Below are 16,104 nucleotides of genomic sequence, written 5' to 3' on the forward strand. Positions count from 1 at the left end.
TTGACTGCAGTGTATTTCAGTCAGTCAGTCTGTTCTGTACCCCACTCTGTTTCTGGTGCATCCTCTCACCCTCCACACCTCTGGCCTGTACCCCAGTGGTGGTTCCAGCTCAGGGCACCTCACATTATGCAATCACAATGTCACGCTGAAGAAAAGGCTTGGTGGACATGGAAGGGTCTACATAGAAGCTCATGCACGTGGCTGCTGGAAAAAAAGCTTCAGTTCTTCACCATGTGAGCATCTCCTTATCTGAGTGCCACCAAGCAGAGCAAATATCTTTCCCCCAGAGAGGAGCAGGAGAGATCAAGTAGGAGATCGAGACGCCTTTTGAGCCTCACTGTGAAGTAGCGCAGGCGCCCCAGCCTCTTCCATGAGCAGGGAGCCAGCAAGTCCAGGGACTCACAGGAGGGGAATTGGTCTTGACCTCTGGAGTGTATAAAAATACCTGTGGACATTTGAAAAACTTCTATTCTCCATCATCTGGCCACTAAATATTTATATTCTTTTGTCAAAGAAGGAAAATCATGCCGATACCCTGTAGAGAGTAGTCAGGCTTTATTCAAAAAAGCACCATGGAGAAAGCAGGTTTAATTCTAAATACATGAAAGACAAGATTTAACACATCTGGATTCTTTCATTTTTCTGGGGATTTCTTTTTTCCCCCACTGACGCTGGACATTTGCCAGAATCAGGTAAAATCTGCCCCTGCAGTGTGCAAAGCTGGGCCCCTGCTCTGTTGCTTCAGTCTCCACTTGCTGCATTTTCATGCTGGGTCTTAAAGGGTTTGACTTGTCTCCATGTGATTCAATGGTCAACCAAGGTTTTGGACAATGTCTACCCAGATGTTGGCATTCACTCACTTGTTGGTTACCTTGTGCCTGGTGTATCCAAATGTCGCCACCAAATCTAATGTTTAATTCCTCAAGTCAGTAAGACTTGATCCAGGAGGTCAAAACTATTTTTATAACATCACTTAGATACCATTTGCCTTTCACTATTTTGACATTTGCTAAGTTAAAACTTAGTAAGAATGGAAATTATAGTACCAACTGCAGTTGTAGTTATTTTTCACCACCACTTTCTTGCAGGAAAAAAAAAAAAAATCCGGACCAGTTTCACTTCAAAATGTCCTAGTTAAATCATGAAAGCATATTTTCTATTTATCATCCTGAAATCCACATTTTTTTAAAGGTCTGAAGTGATGACCAGGAAGTGCACATAAGGCACGTCTGGTACAGTCCAAAGGGACATGTCCCAGGGGGAGAAAACATATGACGTGAATTCGCCTCTTCTTTTAGGCAATATCATTTTTAATTGAAAGAATAAATGGCTGAAACCATGGTTCCTTAGACTAGTTGAATTAGCAGACACTTTCCTGAAAATGAACGTGAGTCTGTCCCTTTTAAAAATCAACTGAGGGCACTTGTTGCCTTGATAAAATGTAAACTTCCAGAGAAAACCAGAATTATGGAAAATTGAGTCCTATTACTATAAACTTGACAACTTACAGTATGGACCAATTTTTTTCTTTTGGGATCTGTGGTAAAAAGTAAAACATGATTTTTGATAACTTGATCCCAGAGTAATCAACACTATCTTTTTAATATGTAGTTGAAAGGTTTGGAGCGGTAAAGAAAAGGAGAGTCAGGCTACATTTCTCAAAGGAAGGGAAAAATTTATTGTGCCCAGGGCAGACCTCAGGGAACCAAGGCGGGGTCTGTGAAGCCAAGCCCTTTGTCAGGGGGAAGCAGGCTTTTACAGGGTGAGGAGAGGTCAGGTGGGAGACTGGGCTTATAGGGCGGGGAAAAGATTTGTAGTGCAGGGGGAGGTTCATTATCTGAATTCTCTAGGCAGGTTTTAACATTCCTGTTCCCAGGTAGGCTTCCTGGTGGGTTTTTGCATTCAGGCCTCCTGCATGGACCCTTCATACCAGCCTTTTGTTGATAGGAAAAATGGCGAAAGTTTCTTTCTTTGGCTACTTCCTGCTGGAAGGGGGTGAAGACCAAGGGGGTGGCTCAGGCCTGGTTATGAGGGTCTTCTGCAGGGATGCGAGAATGTGGGTGGAGAAGGAGTTGGTTAAAGGTGGTAGGAGACATTTCCTGAATGCGAGCCTGTGTGAATTTTAAGAGGCAAGGAGCAAAAAGAAAGAACAAGGTTATTATTAATATTGGCTCCAAGAGTGGGAGGAGCCAGGACACTATAGGATTTTGAAACCATGTTAGCGGAGAGTGGGAGCCCCCGCTTTCCCTTTCCACGTCTTTGCGTAGTTTCATGAAGGCTTCCACATTTTTTTTTACAATCCCTGACTCACTGATATAGTAACAACATTCTTCCCTGAGGAACAGGCAGGTGCCTCCCTTATCAGCCATTAACAAGTCCAGAGCCAGCTGATTTTGGAGAGTGGCCTGTGCCAGGGAGGGGAGCTGTCGTTGTAGTGATGCTAAAGACAGAGAGGTTTTTTCTAAGGAGGTATCTATCCTTTAACCGAAATGTTAGAAGTGCAGGAATGAAAGCCGACAAGGGTGTCAGTTTGCTAGCAGGGGTAGCTGTGATTGGAGTCCCATAGGGGGACTGAGAGTTGGGGAGTCTGGCAAGCAGCGTCCATTATCTTGGGTTATCTTGGTCGTAGTGGTATTGTGATTAATTGAAGCCGCCGCCAGTAGAGGCCTCTGAAGGGAAGCTCAGAGGAAACAAGAGGGGGTATTAGTCCCAAAAGAGTCATTTAGGAAGGGTATATAACATTTTGGATTATATGAATCCACGCTGAGGGTATCTCGGTCTTTTTTGATGACGTTAGCTCATTTTATAGGACTTGTTCCGAATGGAGGATGTCCTGGGAGACTTAGACTGTGGCATTTTGTGTCAGGACATATTCCCTTGAGAAGGACAATGTTGCCACTGGGTAGAAATGCCAGCCAGTGTACCCTGCGGCTTGGACTCCCTGTACCCAACTTTGGTCTCAAGGATCTGAAATAGCAGAGTTAACTTGATTCATACCGAAACCCGTATTATGATGGACCAGAGAGAACATGCAGCCTTTGTCTGGAAGGTGCACTGTACATGACGGGTAAGGGCACCCCCTATATTATCTGTAGGTATTTTTGCGGTGATTTAAGATTTGATGGTAAAAGAAATAAAAGACGGTGTTCATAGGATTAGTAATTGACGAAAGAGTTAGGGTGAGAGTGATGGGTGCTGTGCATCCGGCCTGTGGGCATCCGCAGTACCCACCAAGTGGGTAGTCTCAGTGGACCCTGAGACAAATGTTTCCCTAACTTTGAATTTCCACACACAGGACACTGGGCTAGGGGAGATTTTGACAAGAAATGTGCATCCTAGTAGGACCCAGGTTACAACATGCATACTGTTTGTCTTCGGGGGCACGTTTGACCCGAGAGATATGGTGCCAGGAGGGGTCTCCCAGAGGTGTTACCACTATAGGCGTGGTGAGAAGGACCGTGTGTGGACCAGTCCACGGAGGCTGCAGTGGCTTTGGCTGAAGTGATTTGTGCAGGACTTGGTCTCCCGGCTGCAGTGGTGGGGAAGGTCAGTTGAGGAGGTTGAGATTCAAGGCAGGACTATAAAGGGATGGCTTGTAAACCACCCATGTATGTATACAGTAGTAAAATCATGTGCCATACACCGGGCTTCATCAAATTATTTACATTCATGAAACTGGTGGTAATTAATGGATAAGGGCTACTTAAATTCAAGGCCGGAAGAAAACTGAAAGAACTTAAGCTAGGGATAAAACTGTGTAAGCTCATGGTTGAGGCCATATTTGGGTCAAAAACACACAAGAGCTGTACACACAGGAAAAAAACAGACTTTTCAGGACTTGAGACAAAGAATACACTGCAAGTCCTGCAGACCTAGTGCGCTTATGGTGACCAAGGCAAGGAAAGTTAGTTTGGGCTGGTCAACCGTGGGTGTAACTTGGAAACCACGTTGGGCTCAAACTGCTACAGGGCAGCCCTAATACAAAACGGGGTGCCTGACTGTGGGCCCTCACCTGCACACTTAAAAACTCTTATCAATACTCTACTGCAGGCACACACAAAAGGTTAATAAAAGGTTTATTTACAAGGGAAGGGCAAATGAGGAAATGTACAGCTCAGGGAGAAAAGTGGGAGATAAAGTTTTAAATGTGTCCTACCCAATCTGCCAATCTGGAATCCCAAATGGCGCTCTGAGAGCTGGCCGCAAGCCAGGAGCCGTGAAGCCAGGAGGCGAGTGAGAGAGAGACCCCAAGGCCCACGTGTTTGGTTTTTATACCAAACCTGGCTGCTTAACTCCATCCTCAGGTCCCAGCAACCTTCTCTTTGTGGTGATGGGATTTGTCTTTCCCAATGTCTTGATGGCTTTTGTCTGGAGTGGGGGTGGAGTCCACAAAGCCTGTATGGAATTAGCTCAGGACATCCTTTCCCCCTAACAGAAGCACTGGCCCACCACAGCCAGGCGTGGAAGGACAGTCACTTTTCCAGTGACCCTGGACATTGCAGATGGGGCATGGTCCTGACAGAGGGTGGGGGTTGGGGCATTGTCTGGACCACTGGCTTTTTCGGCCACATTTGAAGCAGGGTCCCAGCTGCGGTCGGTTGGGGCCCATTGTCATCCTCTTTGAAAGGGCGGCAGGTGCTGAGATCATTGGAAGAGCATGGCCTGGCGGTTTTAAGGCAGCTACTAGGGCCTAAGCTTGAAGCTCAGCCTTCTGGCAACTATGGAGTTCCCTCTCTGCCCTGTCATGTGTAAAGGCCATATTCAGCAGATCCTAGATAGGGGTTTGAGGACTGTCGTCAGCCTTCTTAAGCTGTCTTTTAATATCTGGGGCTGACCTAGATATAAAATGGGTAGCCAGAACTGTGGCACCTCGAGGCAAGTCAGGGTCAAGCCTGGTATGGCGCTGGAGCGCCTCCGTCAGGCAGCAGCTAAGGAGGGCAGCAGGGTTATTTGAGGCCGACTGGGTAATCTTTGTGAGCTTAGTAAAGCTTATAGGTTTAGGTGCTGCCCGTTGGAGACCAGTTAGGAGACAGGTGAGCCCAGCCCCAGGGTCCTGCCTGTGTCACTCTGGTAGTCCCACCCCGGCTCTGGGCTGGGAACTGCTGCAGAGTCAAATGGACCTGATCTCCATGGTCTTGGGCAGACCTAAAAACACATTCCCTTTTATTAGAGGTCAGGGTGGAAGAGAAGATAACATGTAATCATGACTTGTAAGGTCATAGGCTTGGGTAAGAAAACGATATTTTTGGGTGTAGGGAGTGAAAGAGCCAAGACGCTTTTCAATCTGGGAGAGGTCAGAGAAAGGAACATGGGCTCTACCTCCTCCTTCAGTCCCACCCACTTCCCTGAGGGGAGGGACAAGAGGATAAGCAGAGAGAGGGTATGGCGGCTGGGAGGTGAAAAGAAAGGGGGGGGGCTGGATTGGGGAGCTGGAGGAGGAGAAGATAGAGAATTTAGGGGATCAAAGAACACAGAAGAGGGGTAGGGAGAGGGCGAAGAGTCTGAGAGGAGTCTTGAGACTTTAAAAATATGGCAGGTTTTCAGGAGGGAGGGAAGGGGTGGAGCGCAAGAGAAAGACAGCCTGGGCTTAAGGCAATTTTGGGCCCTTTTTCTGCCTACAACAAAGGTTGTCTAAGTTGGTTAGAATTTTGGGGTCAAAAGAGCCCATTTCCGGCCTCCTAGAGCCATTGTCCAGTTCATATTTGGGCCAGGCCATGGTGCAATAAAAAATGAGGCGTTTAGGTCTCACATCTGGCTTTAAATGTAGAGGGCCAAGGGCCTTTAGGAGGCACCCCAAGGGGGTGTCTGCCGGAATGCGGGATTGCGTTGACCCCATAGCGAGTGTCCCTCTTAGGATCTCAAATGGAGGGTCAGGGAGGGAGGCCGGAGTCCCAGCGTCCCTGGCCCGATCCTCAGGGAATCGAGCGGGAGAGTGAAAGGGGAAGGCAGCGTCCCACCATCCTTTTTACCTCCAAGAAATAGGAGAGGTTGTTCCCCTGAGGAGACCTCTCACCTCAGAGGGAGCCCCAAATGGAAAGCGCAGATCAGGAGGGGATAGCAATCGCTGAATAAAATGAAGAAACCCCAGTGATCCTGTTACAGGGCAGCACCGATGTTAGGGGGAAAGGATGTCCTGAGCTCATTCCATACAGGCTTTGTGGACTCCACCCCCACTCCAGACTAAAGCCATCAGGACACCGGGAAAGACAAATCCCATCACCACCAAAGGGAAGGTTGCTAGGGACCTATAACTAACCAATACAAAACGGGGTGCCTGACTGTGGGTCCTCACCCACAGGCTTAAAAGGACTTATCAATGCTCTACTGCAGGCACATGCGAAAGGTTAATAAAAGGTTTATTTACAAGGGAAGGGGAAATGAGGAAATGTACAGCTCAGGGAGAAAAGTGGGAGACAAAGTTTTAAATGAGTCCTACCAGATCCGCAGATCTGGAATCTCAAATGGCACTCTGAGAGCTGGCCGCCAGCCAGGATCCCTGAAGCCAGGAGGCGAGCCAGAGAGCGAGCCCCCCAAGGCCCACATGTCTGGTTTTTATACCAACCCAGGCTGCTTAACTCCACCCTCAGGTCCCAGCCACCTTCCCTTTGGTGGTGTCCGGATTTGTCTTTCCTGGTGTCCTGATGGCTTTAGTCTGGAGTGGGGGTGGAGTCCACAAAGCCTGCATGGAATTAGCTCAGGACATCCTTTCCCCCTAACAATCCAAGGGACCTTAGAGGCAACAGCTCACCCTGGGAGAGTCACGAGCCAAGTGCTGGTGGTCCACAGGCCGGCCGGCCGGGTCTTTTCGTTATTCGCGATTATTTGGCGAAGTGCCGTAGGAAGAGAAGGTGGGCCAACAGGAGGAAGAGGAGGATGGCCCCTCCAAGGGAGATGAGAAGAAGAAGTTGTTGAGGCATAAGTGGCCACATGGATTGGAGTTACCAGGAAGCCCAGTAAGGGACTAGAGCAAGTCCCTGCTCCGCTCACGTGACATGAGAGGCAGTGAGGGCCTGTTCTCCCGCAGGGAGTGTGCCCCGGGTCGTGTACCAGCGGCCGCCAGTGCACCAGATGAAAGGTTCAGAGCAGTAAAGAAAAGGAGAGCCAGGCTAAATTTCTCAAAAGAAGGGAAAATTTATTGCACTCCTGATGGCCTCAGGGACCCAAGGTGGGGGTCTGTGAAGCCACACACATTGTCAGGGGGAAGCAGGCTTTTATAGGGTGAGGAGAGGTCAGGTGGTAGACTGGGTTTGTAGGTCCCTGAAAAGATTTGTAGGGCAGGGGAGATTCATTATCTGAATCCTCTAGGCAGTCTTCTGCATTCCTGTTCCCAGGTGGGCTTCCTGGTGGGTTTTTGTATTCAGGCCTCCTGCATGGACCTTTCAGTAGTGAAACAATAGGTAACTTTTAAAAAAAAATCATACAATTGTACGATTATCCTTACATTTACAGAAAGTTATTTTCTTAAAAATGCTTTGTTAGCATACATTGGTTATTAATATTCTAAAGTAAAGAAGTAATAATGCCAGGGACCAGCCTCAGCAAACTGTCCTGTGAGGGGTTCCTGTAAGGATGAGAGGGCATGGACAAATCTGAGGGGTTAGGGGGAGGGCAAGTGAGGAGATGCAAACACTTGATCAGGGTGCAGACATCATCCTGCTGAGGGTCTCAGCAGCCCTTTATTTATACCTTACAAGCAAACCATGAGAGTACATAAGCATATGCATTAGAGCAGGAAGATAACAATCATCACATCTTCCTCTAGAACAGCCAGGGGTTTATTTGCCCTTCAGCAGAGGTTGTAACATTCTTTATTTTGAAGAAGGCACAGTTGCTAAACAAAAGTGTTCTTAGAAGAGTCATTTATCTTAATCATTTTATTACTAGCAAAAACTTACCTGACTGAGACTAACATTTCTATATTTACTACAGTGAAGGATTAACTAAGGGCTGGGGAAACAAAGGACAGGAAGTTACCTGGAGGAAGGGAGACACAGGGATTTTTTTCTAACTAACCTATAAAGTTGAGACTAACATATTACCATATTGTTACAGGGCAGGGAAAGGGGCAGCCCAGACACCACAAACCTGCCTATTCTAAATGGGTTCTGCCATCCACTGCATGAACACAAATCATATGAGACTTTAATGGGAAGGAACTTTAATACAATTAGGAAAAAATACAGAAAAGGCAAAGAATATAGTTTCTAAATCAAGCACCCAAAGTTACCCATCGCCTCGTGGGTAAAAATCCACCCAAGCAGGATTGGCCCAGAACAAGGCCCCAAAGCCTGCCACAAGTCTTAAGCATCTTCCAGTGGGGATCCACAGAAAAGGATCAGAAATAACCAGACAAGTCTGGAGGGAAAAGAGCAAAATCAAAATCAAGATAAAAACAGCCATTGCCACCTCCTCACTGGTCTCTCACCCACATCTGTGTCACCCAGTCCACGACCAAAAGGCAAGTGCAGTTTCTTCACGTGTCTCTCGGCTCCATGTGCCTCCTCTGGCTCCATCAGGCTTCCTTCCTTCCTCAGTCTCCTCTGCAGCTTCTTCTCTCTCTGCTCAGCTCCACCCTCCACTTGGGTGGGGCAGGGAGCCTGGAATCTCCCCCTTTCTTGGGGACCACCCTGTTACAATCACCCCTTTTAATTTTTATTCCACCATATCTATGGTGGCACAGATCTCAGGGTGTAGTCTTAGGAGACAGGCTTTTTTCAGGGTTACAATGTGTGTAAGAGAAGCAACAATTAGTCAGCAGCATTGTCCATGAATGTCCAGTATGACAGTTTTCCATTACTGGAAAATAGTCCATTATCCAAGCCAAAAGAAAAAAAAAATCTGGAGCATTAGAAGCGTGCAGGTGAATGTTACAGGGCAGCCCGGATACAAAATGGGTTGCCTGACTGTGGGTCCTCACCCATGCACTTAAAAGGACTTATCAATACTATACTGCAGGCGGGCCTCCCCGGTGGCTCAGCGCTGCAGGCGGGCCTCCCTGGTGGCGCAGCGGTTGAGCGCTGGATTACAAAGCTGCCCCCAGCCTCTGCAGCGCCGGTTCAATCCCCAGCTGCTCCCTGGCCACCTGAGGAGGGTCCCACGTGGTGCACAGACCTCTCCTGCCGCCCGCTGCTCCCCTCAGCAGTGTACTTCCATCTTTCTGCCTGCTCTGCTCCCCACTCTGGCTCTGTGAATTCTCTCACCCTCCCACGCTTCTGACTGTACCCAGTGCTTGTATAAATAAATAAAAAAATTTAAAAAATCTAAAAAAAAAATACTGCAGGCACAAACATGAAAGGTTAATAAAAGGTTTACTTTTAATGGAAGAGCAAATGAGGAAATATACAACTCAGGGAGAAAAGTGGGAGACAAAATTTTAAATGTGTCCTACCCGATTCGCTGATCTGGAATTCCAAATGGCACTCTGAGAGCTGGCACGAGCCAGGAGCCGTGAAGCCAGGAGGGAGCAAGAGAGCAAGAGCCCCCAAGGCCCCCCAAGGCCCCAAGGTTTTTATACCAAACCTGGCTGCTTAACCCCACCCTCAGGTTCCAGCAACCTTCCCTTAGGTGGTGACTGGATTTGTCTTTCCCAATGTCCTGATGGCTTTGGTCTGGAGTGGGGGTGGAGTCCACAAAGCCTGTATGGGATTAGCTCAGGACATCCATTCCCCCTAACATGAGGACCCACAGCTAGGCAACCCGTTTTATATCAGGGCTGCTTTGTAACAATATGATTAAAGCAAAAAACAGAAGGCTTTTATAAGAAATCATCATCTAATATATATTGTTTTAATAAGATACTGATTCAATATTAAGGAACCAAGGGCATGGAGGACGTCAGTGCCAGACAAGCCGCACTGACTCTTCACTAGCCCCAAGCTCTCAATTAAGGGAGGAATTCTCCTAATCTAACAGAATCTAACCTATTACTCCTCTACTTATTTAATCAGCCTAGTTTTCATATCTAACTTTAAGATCAAGGGAAAATTCCTTTTTCTGTAAGATTGCTGACTGTTGTTTTAAGGAACTACAAATATTTCATCAGAGGCAGGGCCTGAGATGGTTATAGCTTTTGGTTCTCAGAATGGTTAATATGTGACATCAGCAGTGGTAACATTGACTATTTCCAAGTACATTATTTGTGCTGTCAAGATTATTAGCTTAACCAGTCACAAAATTGTTGTTGGCTTATTCGTGAATGCATACTCCAACAGCTACCATACCCATTGTCACTGAAAGGGAACTGTTAAGGAAAAGGGAATCTTTCCCTGGTAAAGAGCCATAGACATGGACATGTAAGTAAAAGACAAGCTTGCTTCCTTAACAGGCATATCTAAACAAGGCCTGGCAGCCTGCTAGGCTGGTTGTTCTCCTGGGCCAGTCTCAAAGATCTGCATCCTCCCCCTTTTCCTGTGTCAAGAATGTGTATGCTAACTAACCAATGTTATCAATGAATTACGCAGTGCCATTTGCTGTCAGATTGGTTATTCAGTAATTGATCAAACAGCATTTGCAGTTTTACTTTTAAATGCGTATTTTAACAATGGTAGAAACTAGCCATAAACAAATGAGACTCTAGCAGGAGTCAGCTAAAGAGATTCCTGACTTTTCAGGAATCTGCCCCATGCCTGGACCTTTGTCAGACTGTTAGGGGGAAAGGATGTCCTGAGCTAATTCCATACAGGCTTTGTGGACTCCACCCCCACTCCAGACCAAAGCCATCAGGACATTGGGAAAGACAAATCCTGTCACCACCAAAGGGAAGGTGGCAGGGACCTGAGGGTGGAGTTAGTCAGCCAGGGTTGGTATAAAAAACCAAACACATGGGCCTGGGGGGGGCTCACTATCGCTTGCCTCCTGACTTCATGGCTCGGGGCTTGCGGCCAACTCTCAGAGTGCCATTTGGGATTCCAGATTGGTGGATCGGGTAGGGCGCATTTAAAACTTTGTTTCCCATTTTTCTCCCTGAGCTGTACATTTCCTCATCTGCCCTTCCCTTGTAAATAAACCTTTTATTAACCTTTCGTGTGTGCCTGCAGTAGAGTATTGATAAGTCCTTTTAATCGCGCGGGTGAGGACCCACAGTCAGGCACCCCGTTTTGTATCGGGGCTGCCCTATAACAAGACGACAGGAGTAGCATGGCTCCCTGCATAATAACATCTTTTGAAAGGTTTTATTCTAGTAAAGTAAATATTTAAGCTATAACCCACATGAAAAAATTATACATGGGATCCGTAGTGATTTATGAGACTGTAGAGACATGCTGAAAGAAAAATGTTTGAGAATCACTGACCCAATTCCTGGGCCTGGATTCAGGGAGGCAATAGTGTGACAAAGGTCTTGGTGCAGGAGAGCAGGGGTCTCTGGGTGTGGCTCTCAAGGTCTCAGTCCCCAGAGCGCTGTTCTGGACTGGAAGGTGACTATTGGGGCTTCCTCATCTCCCCAGTTTCACATCTCACAACCTGTGTCAGGTCCTCCCTCCTGGATACTGGTGAGAGTCACCCCAGGGCTCACTCCCCATTGCCTGGAGGTCTCCAGAGCAGCCAATCAGCAGCCCCGCGGCTCCCGTTCCAAAGCCCCCACCCACCCGCCGGGACTCCATCTCCCCAGCCCGGGTGAGGGCTCCTCCTGGGGGATGGGGGGCGCAGCCCTCCTGCTCCTGCTCGCGGTGGCCGGTGGCCGGTGGCCATGGCCCCGAGGGAGACCCGGGAGGGTGAGTGCGGGTCAGGAGGGGACAGGGCGCTCCCAGAGGCGGGAGCGAGGGCGTGGGCAGGGGTGGGAAAGGCGCGACCTCTCTGCTGCCCTAGTTGTCCCCCCACCTCGGCCCCGCCCCGTCCTGGCCCCTTTCCGTTCCCGGAGACCCCAGCCTCCTCTGGCCCCCCCGAGTCCCGGCCATTTTCGACCCGCAGCCGCTTTTCACTCTCACTTGTCTTTCACCCACTTTCTGTCTCTGGGTGCCCCCTGGGACTCGAGCCCCCGAAGGGGAGAAGAATAGCCCGGTCTCCCCTCCCACCCCCAGGCCCCCACTCCATAAGGATTTTCCACACCACGATGTCCCGGACCGGCCCCGGGGAGCCCCGCTTCATCTCCGTGGTCTACGTGGACAACACGCAGTCCCAGCGGTTCGACAGCGACTCTCCGGGCTGGAGCTTGGAGCCTCTGGCGCCCTGGGCTGAGCAGGTGGAGCAGGAGAAGCAGGAGGAGTGGGATGAGGACGCGCGGATCCTAAGGGAGCGCGCACTGTGGTACCGAGCACGACTGGACGCCCTGAGCGGCCTCTACAACCGGAGCGAGACCAGTGAGCTGGCGCGGGTCCGGGCTGGGTCAGCACCCCCATCCCCATGGACGGGGCGGGGGTGTCGCTCAGGGTCTCCCCCTCCAGGCTTCTCTGCAATTGCCCGGGAACAGCCCAAGGGACTTTCACCCCGTTTCATTCTGTTTAGTTTATTAAGGGCGGGAGGGGGCGCGGGCGGGGTGACCGCGGGGTGACACTGGCTGGGACAGGGTCTCACACCTTCCAGATGATGTCTGGCTGCGACTTGGGGCCCGACTGGCGAGTCCTCCGCGCGTACAGACAGTACGCCTACGTTGGCGCCTATTACCTGGCCCTGAACCCGGACCTGTGCTCCTGGACTGCAGCGGACACGGCCGCTCAGATCTCCCGGCGCGAGTGGGAGGCCCTGGGTGAGGCAGAGAGATTCAGAAACTATTTGGAGTACTGGTACTTGAGGTGGCTGCGCACATGCCTGGAGTACGGGAAGGAGACTCTGCAGCGCACGGGTAAGAGGGGCCTGGAGGCCTCCCGTTCCCCCCCTGCCTGGAGTCACTGCAGGAAATGAGTCCTCTCTCTAGTCACGAGAGGGGGACTCCCCTGGGTTTCATGTTCTGCACGAGAGAGACTCCCAGAGACTCCGGCTTCTCCTGAAGGACAGTGAAGGGATCCCGTCTCTCCTGAGAAAGACAGACAGCCCCTGACCTCACACATCACCAGGTCCTTTTGACCAGGGGCCTGTTTGAGAACCACGAGTTTCTCTCTCAGTCTTGTTTCTGGTCTGAGAACATTTTCAGTTATGTGATTCCTGCTTTTCTGTGTCATTCACCTTCCACCCAGGTCAGGAATGAAAAGTCTGTGTTCCCCTCCCTCTGCTTCATCCTACCCTGGGTTTTCATCCTCATTCTAGTACTATCTAAGGAATAGGAGACTCTCACAGATTCCCCAGATTAGCCTGTTTTTTACATTTTTTATGCTTCTAGCTGTTACAGGGCAAACCCTGATAAAAATGGGGTTTCCTGACTGTGGGTCCTCACCTTGCGCTTAAAGGGGACTTATGAATGCTAAACTGCAGACACACACAAAAGGTTGATGAAAGGTTTATTTACACAGGAAGGGGAATGGGAAATAAATAACTCAGGGAGAAAAAGAGGGAGATAAGTTCGAAAATACGTCCTACCTGTTCCGCTGACCTGGGATTCCAGTGACCCACAGAGGTGGCGAAAACCTAGCTCGCCTCGTGGCCAAGCCAGAGACTCCCGGCCACATGACCAGTTATATACCCAAATGGAGAGCCTAGTTGCTTAACTCCACCCTCGGGTCCTCCCAACCTTCCCTTTGGTGATCGTGGGATTTGTAGTTCCCAGTGTCGTGGGGGTGGAGTCCACAAAACTTGTATGGAGTTTGCTCAGGACATCCTTCACCCCTGTCATTCCTGCCACACCAGTTGTCTTGTCCATTGTGAGGACGGTCTTATGAGGATTCCTCAGTGTCCATGGAGGAAACACAAAGTGAGTTTTCTGATTTACCACCTCAGAACCCCCAAGGACACGTGTGACCCACCACCCCACCTCTGAGTATGCGGTCACCCTGAGGTGATGGGCCCTGGGCTTCTACCCTGCGGACATCACCCTGACCTGGCAGCGAGATGGGGAGGACCTCACCCAGGAGATGGAGCTGGTGGAGACCAGGCCTGGAGGAGATGGAACCTTCCAGAAGTGGGCAGCTGTGGTGGTGCCTTCTGGAGAGGAGCAGAAATACACGTGCCACGTGCAGCATGAAGGCCTGCTGGAGCCCCAAGTCCTGAGATGGGGTAAGGAGGAGGATGTGGGCAGTGATGTTGTTCTCAGGGCCATCAGGAGCCCTTCTGGAGCCCTTCTGGAGCCCTTCAGAGGGTCAGGATAAGGTCTGGAGCTCAGGGTATGATCTTCCCTTCCCTACCAGTGCCCCCTCCTCAGTCCTCCATCCTCACCGTGAGCATCATTGCTGGCCTGGTTCTCCTTGTTGCTGTGCTCTCTGTAGCTGCAGTGGTTTCAGCTGTGATGTGGAGGAAGAAGCACTCAGGGAAGGGAGTGGGGGATCTTGTCCACTGGGGGCTTTCATATCCCATGGAGAACTTGCCCTGCCTGGTTAATGGGAAGTACCATCCACGCATGTGTGTTGCCCAGAGGGCATTTGGTCCAGTCCCCCCTCACCTCCTTTCTTCATTTTTCTCAGTCCTGACCTGGGTCTTTAGTCCCAGTTCTGAAAACTTCCTGTTGTGCAGGATTAAAAGATTCCTTTAGGTCTTCTGACCTGACTGCTCCCTGGTCTCCCATGATGCTTCTTCCCACAGTAGGACAAGGAGGAAGCTACACTGAGGCCGCAGGTAAGTGTGGATCTGGGGTTTGATCCCTGAGCCCCTGGGGACAGTGTAGATGGACTCCATGGGGGAGTCACCCTCATCAGTCCTTCCTGTGGTCTCATTTCTGACCAGGTTCTGTTTTGTTCTCAACCAGGCAGCGACAGTGCCTATGGCTCTGATGTGTCTCTCAGCCCCTAAGGATCTTTTACAATGAACCCGATGAGGCTCCTGTTGTGCGTACCCTGGGCAGCAGGGTGATGGTGTCACTGTTGTTCTTAACTGTGATATTGAACATTTGTTCATATATTTATTTTTCTATGTCTACATAAGTTGTTATGTCTATAAATAATAATAAATAAAATATAATAAATAAAAAATTTATTTTTTCATTCATACAAGAAATGGGGTACAGGCCAGATGCACGGGAGGTGATAATATTCACCAGAGACAGAGTGGGGAACAGAACAAGCAGACTGATGAAATACACTGCTGAGGGGAGCAGCGGGCGAGACAGGAGAGGTCTGCCGCACCATGTGGGATTCTTGCCTGCTGGCCGGGATCTAACCTACACTGCAGATGCTGCGGACAGCCTCACAGTGCTGTGCTCAACCACCAGCGCCACCAAGGGAGTCCTGGAAGTCAATTTTTTTTTGCTATATTTATAACACTGTTTTTTTGTCCTTATTAAAATTGGGTTATATCTTGCTGATCATTGAGTTTTAAGCATTATTTGTAAATTCTTGATATAGTCCTTTATCAGTTTTTTAATATGCAAATGTTTCCCCCCACTCTGTGACTGAACTCCTTTACTGACGGGAAAGCAAGCATTATTGTCCAGACAGAAGCATGGATATTTTTTTTTAGAAAAGAAAAGATAAATTTCTAATTGGTTTTGAGCAGATACTGGCTGACTGGGATGTTGGGGGATGGAAGGGAATGACTGACTTATGCGTATCCTTGAGTGTTATTTAAATGTTCTTGCATGAGCATGAAATATGCTTTCAAAACTAAATTACACTTCATTCCTCAATTTATAAAACTCTTCACACATCATGTCCAAATCACGTATTAAGATCAGACTGGCATGTGGGCTACAAGTGAGGGACCCGCACATCATAGTTGCACAGTCATGATTTCTCTCAGGGGTCACCCTGGTGTTGTTCGTTCTGTGGGTGTTGGACAAATGTATAATGACCTGTGTCCATCATGAGAATATCATGCAGAGTATTTTCACTGTCCCTAATGTCTTCTGTGCTCCAAGGAAGCAAAAGCAAAAAAGAAACCAATGGAATCACATGAGACTAGAAAGCTTCTGTATAGTGGGGGAAACTCATTAAAATGAAAAGACAATATCAAGTTGGAGAAAATATTTGCACATCATCAATCCAAAAAGGAGTTTGCTGCAGGAGGCCTTGTTGCTCCAGCCAGATAGGATACTGACAAGCAGCTAAGAGAAAAGGCCTCACACCGTGGGGCTGAAGATCTGGCATC

The sequence above is a fragment of the Talpa europaea genome (assembly GCF_964194135.1).
Source record: "Talpa europaea genome assembly, chromosome: 2".
Classification (NCBI taxonomy): Eukaryota; Metazoa; Chordata; class Mammalia; order Eulipotyphla; family Talpidae; genus Talpa; species Talpa europaea.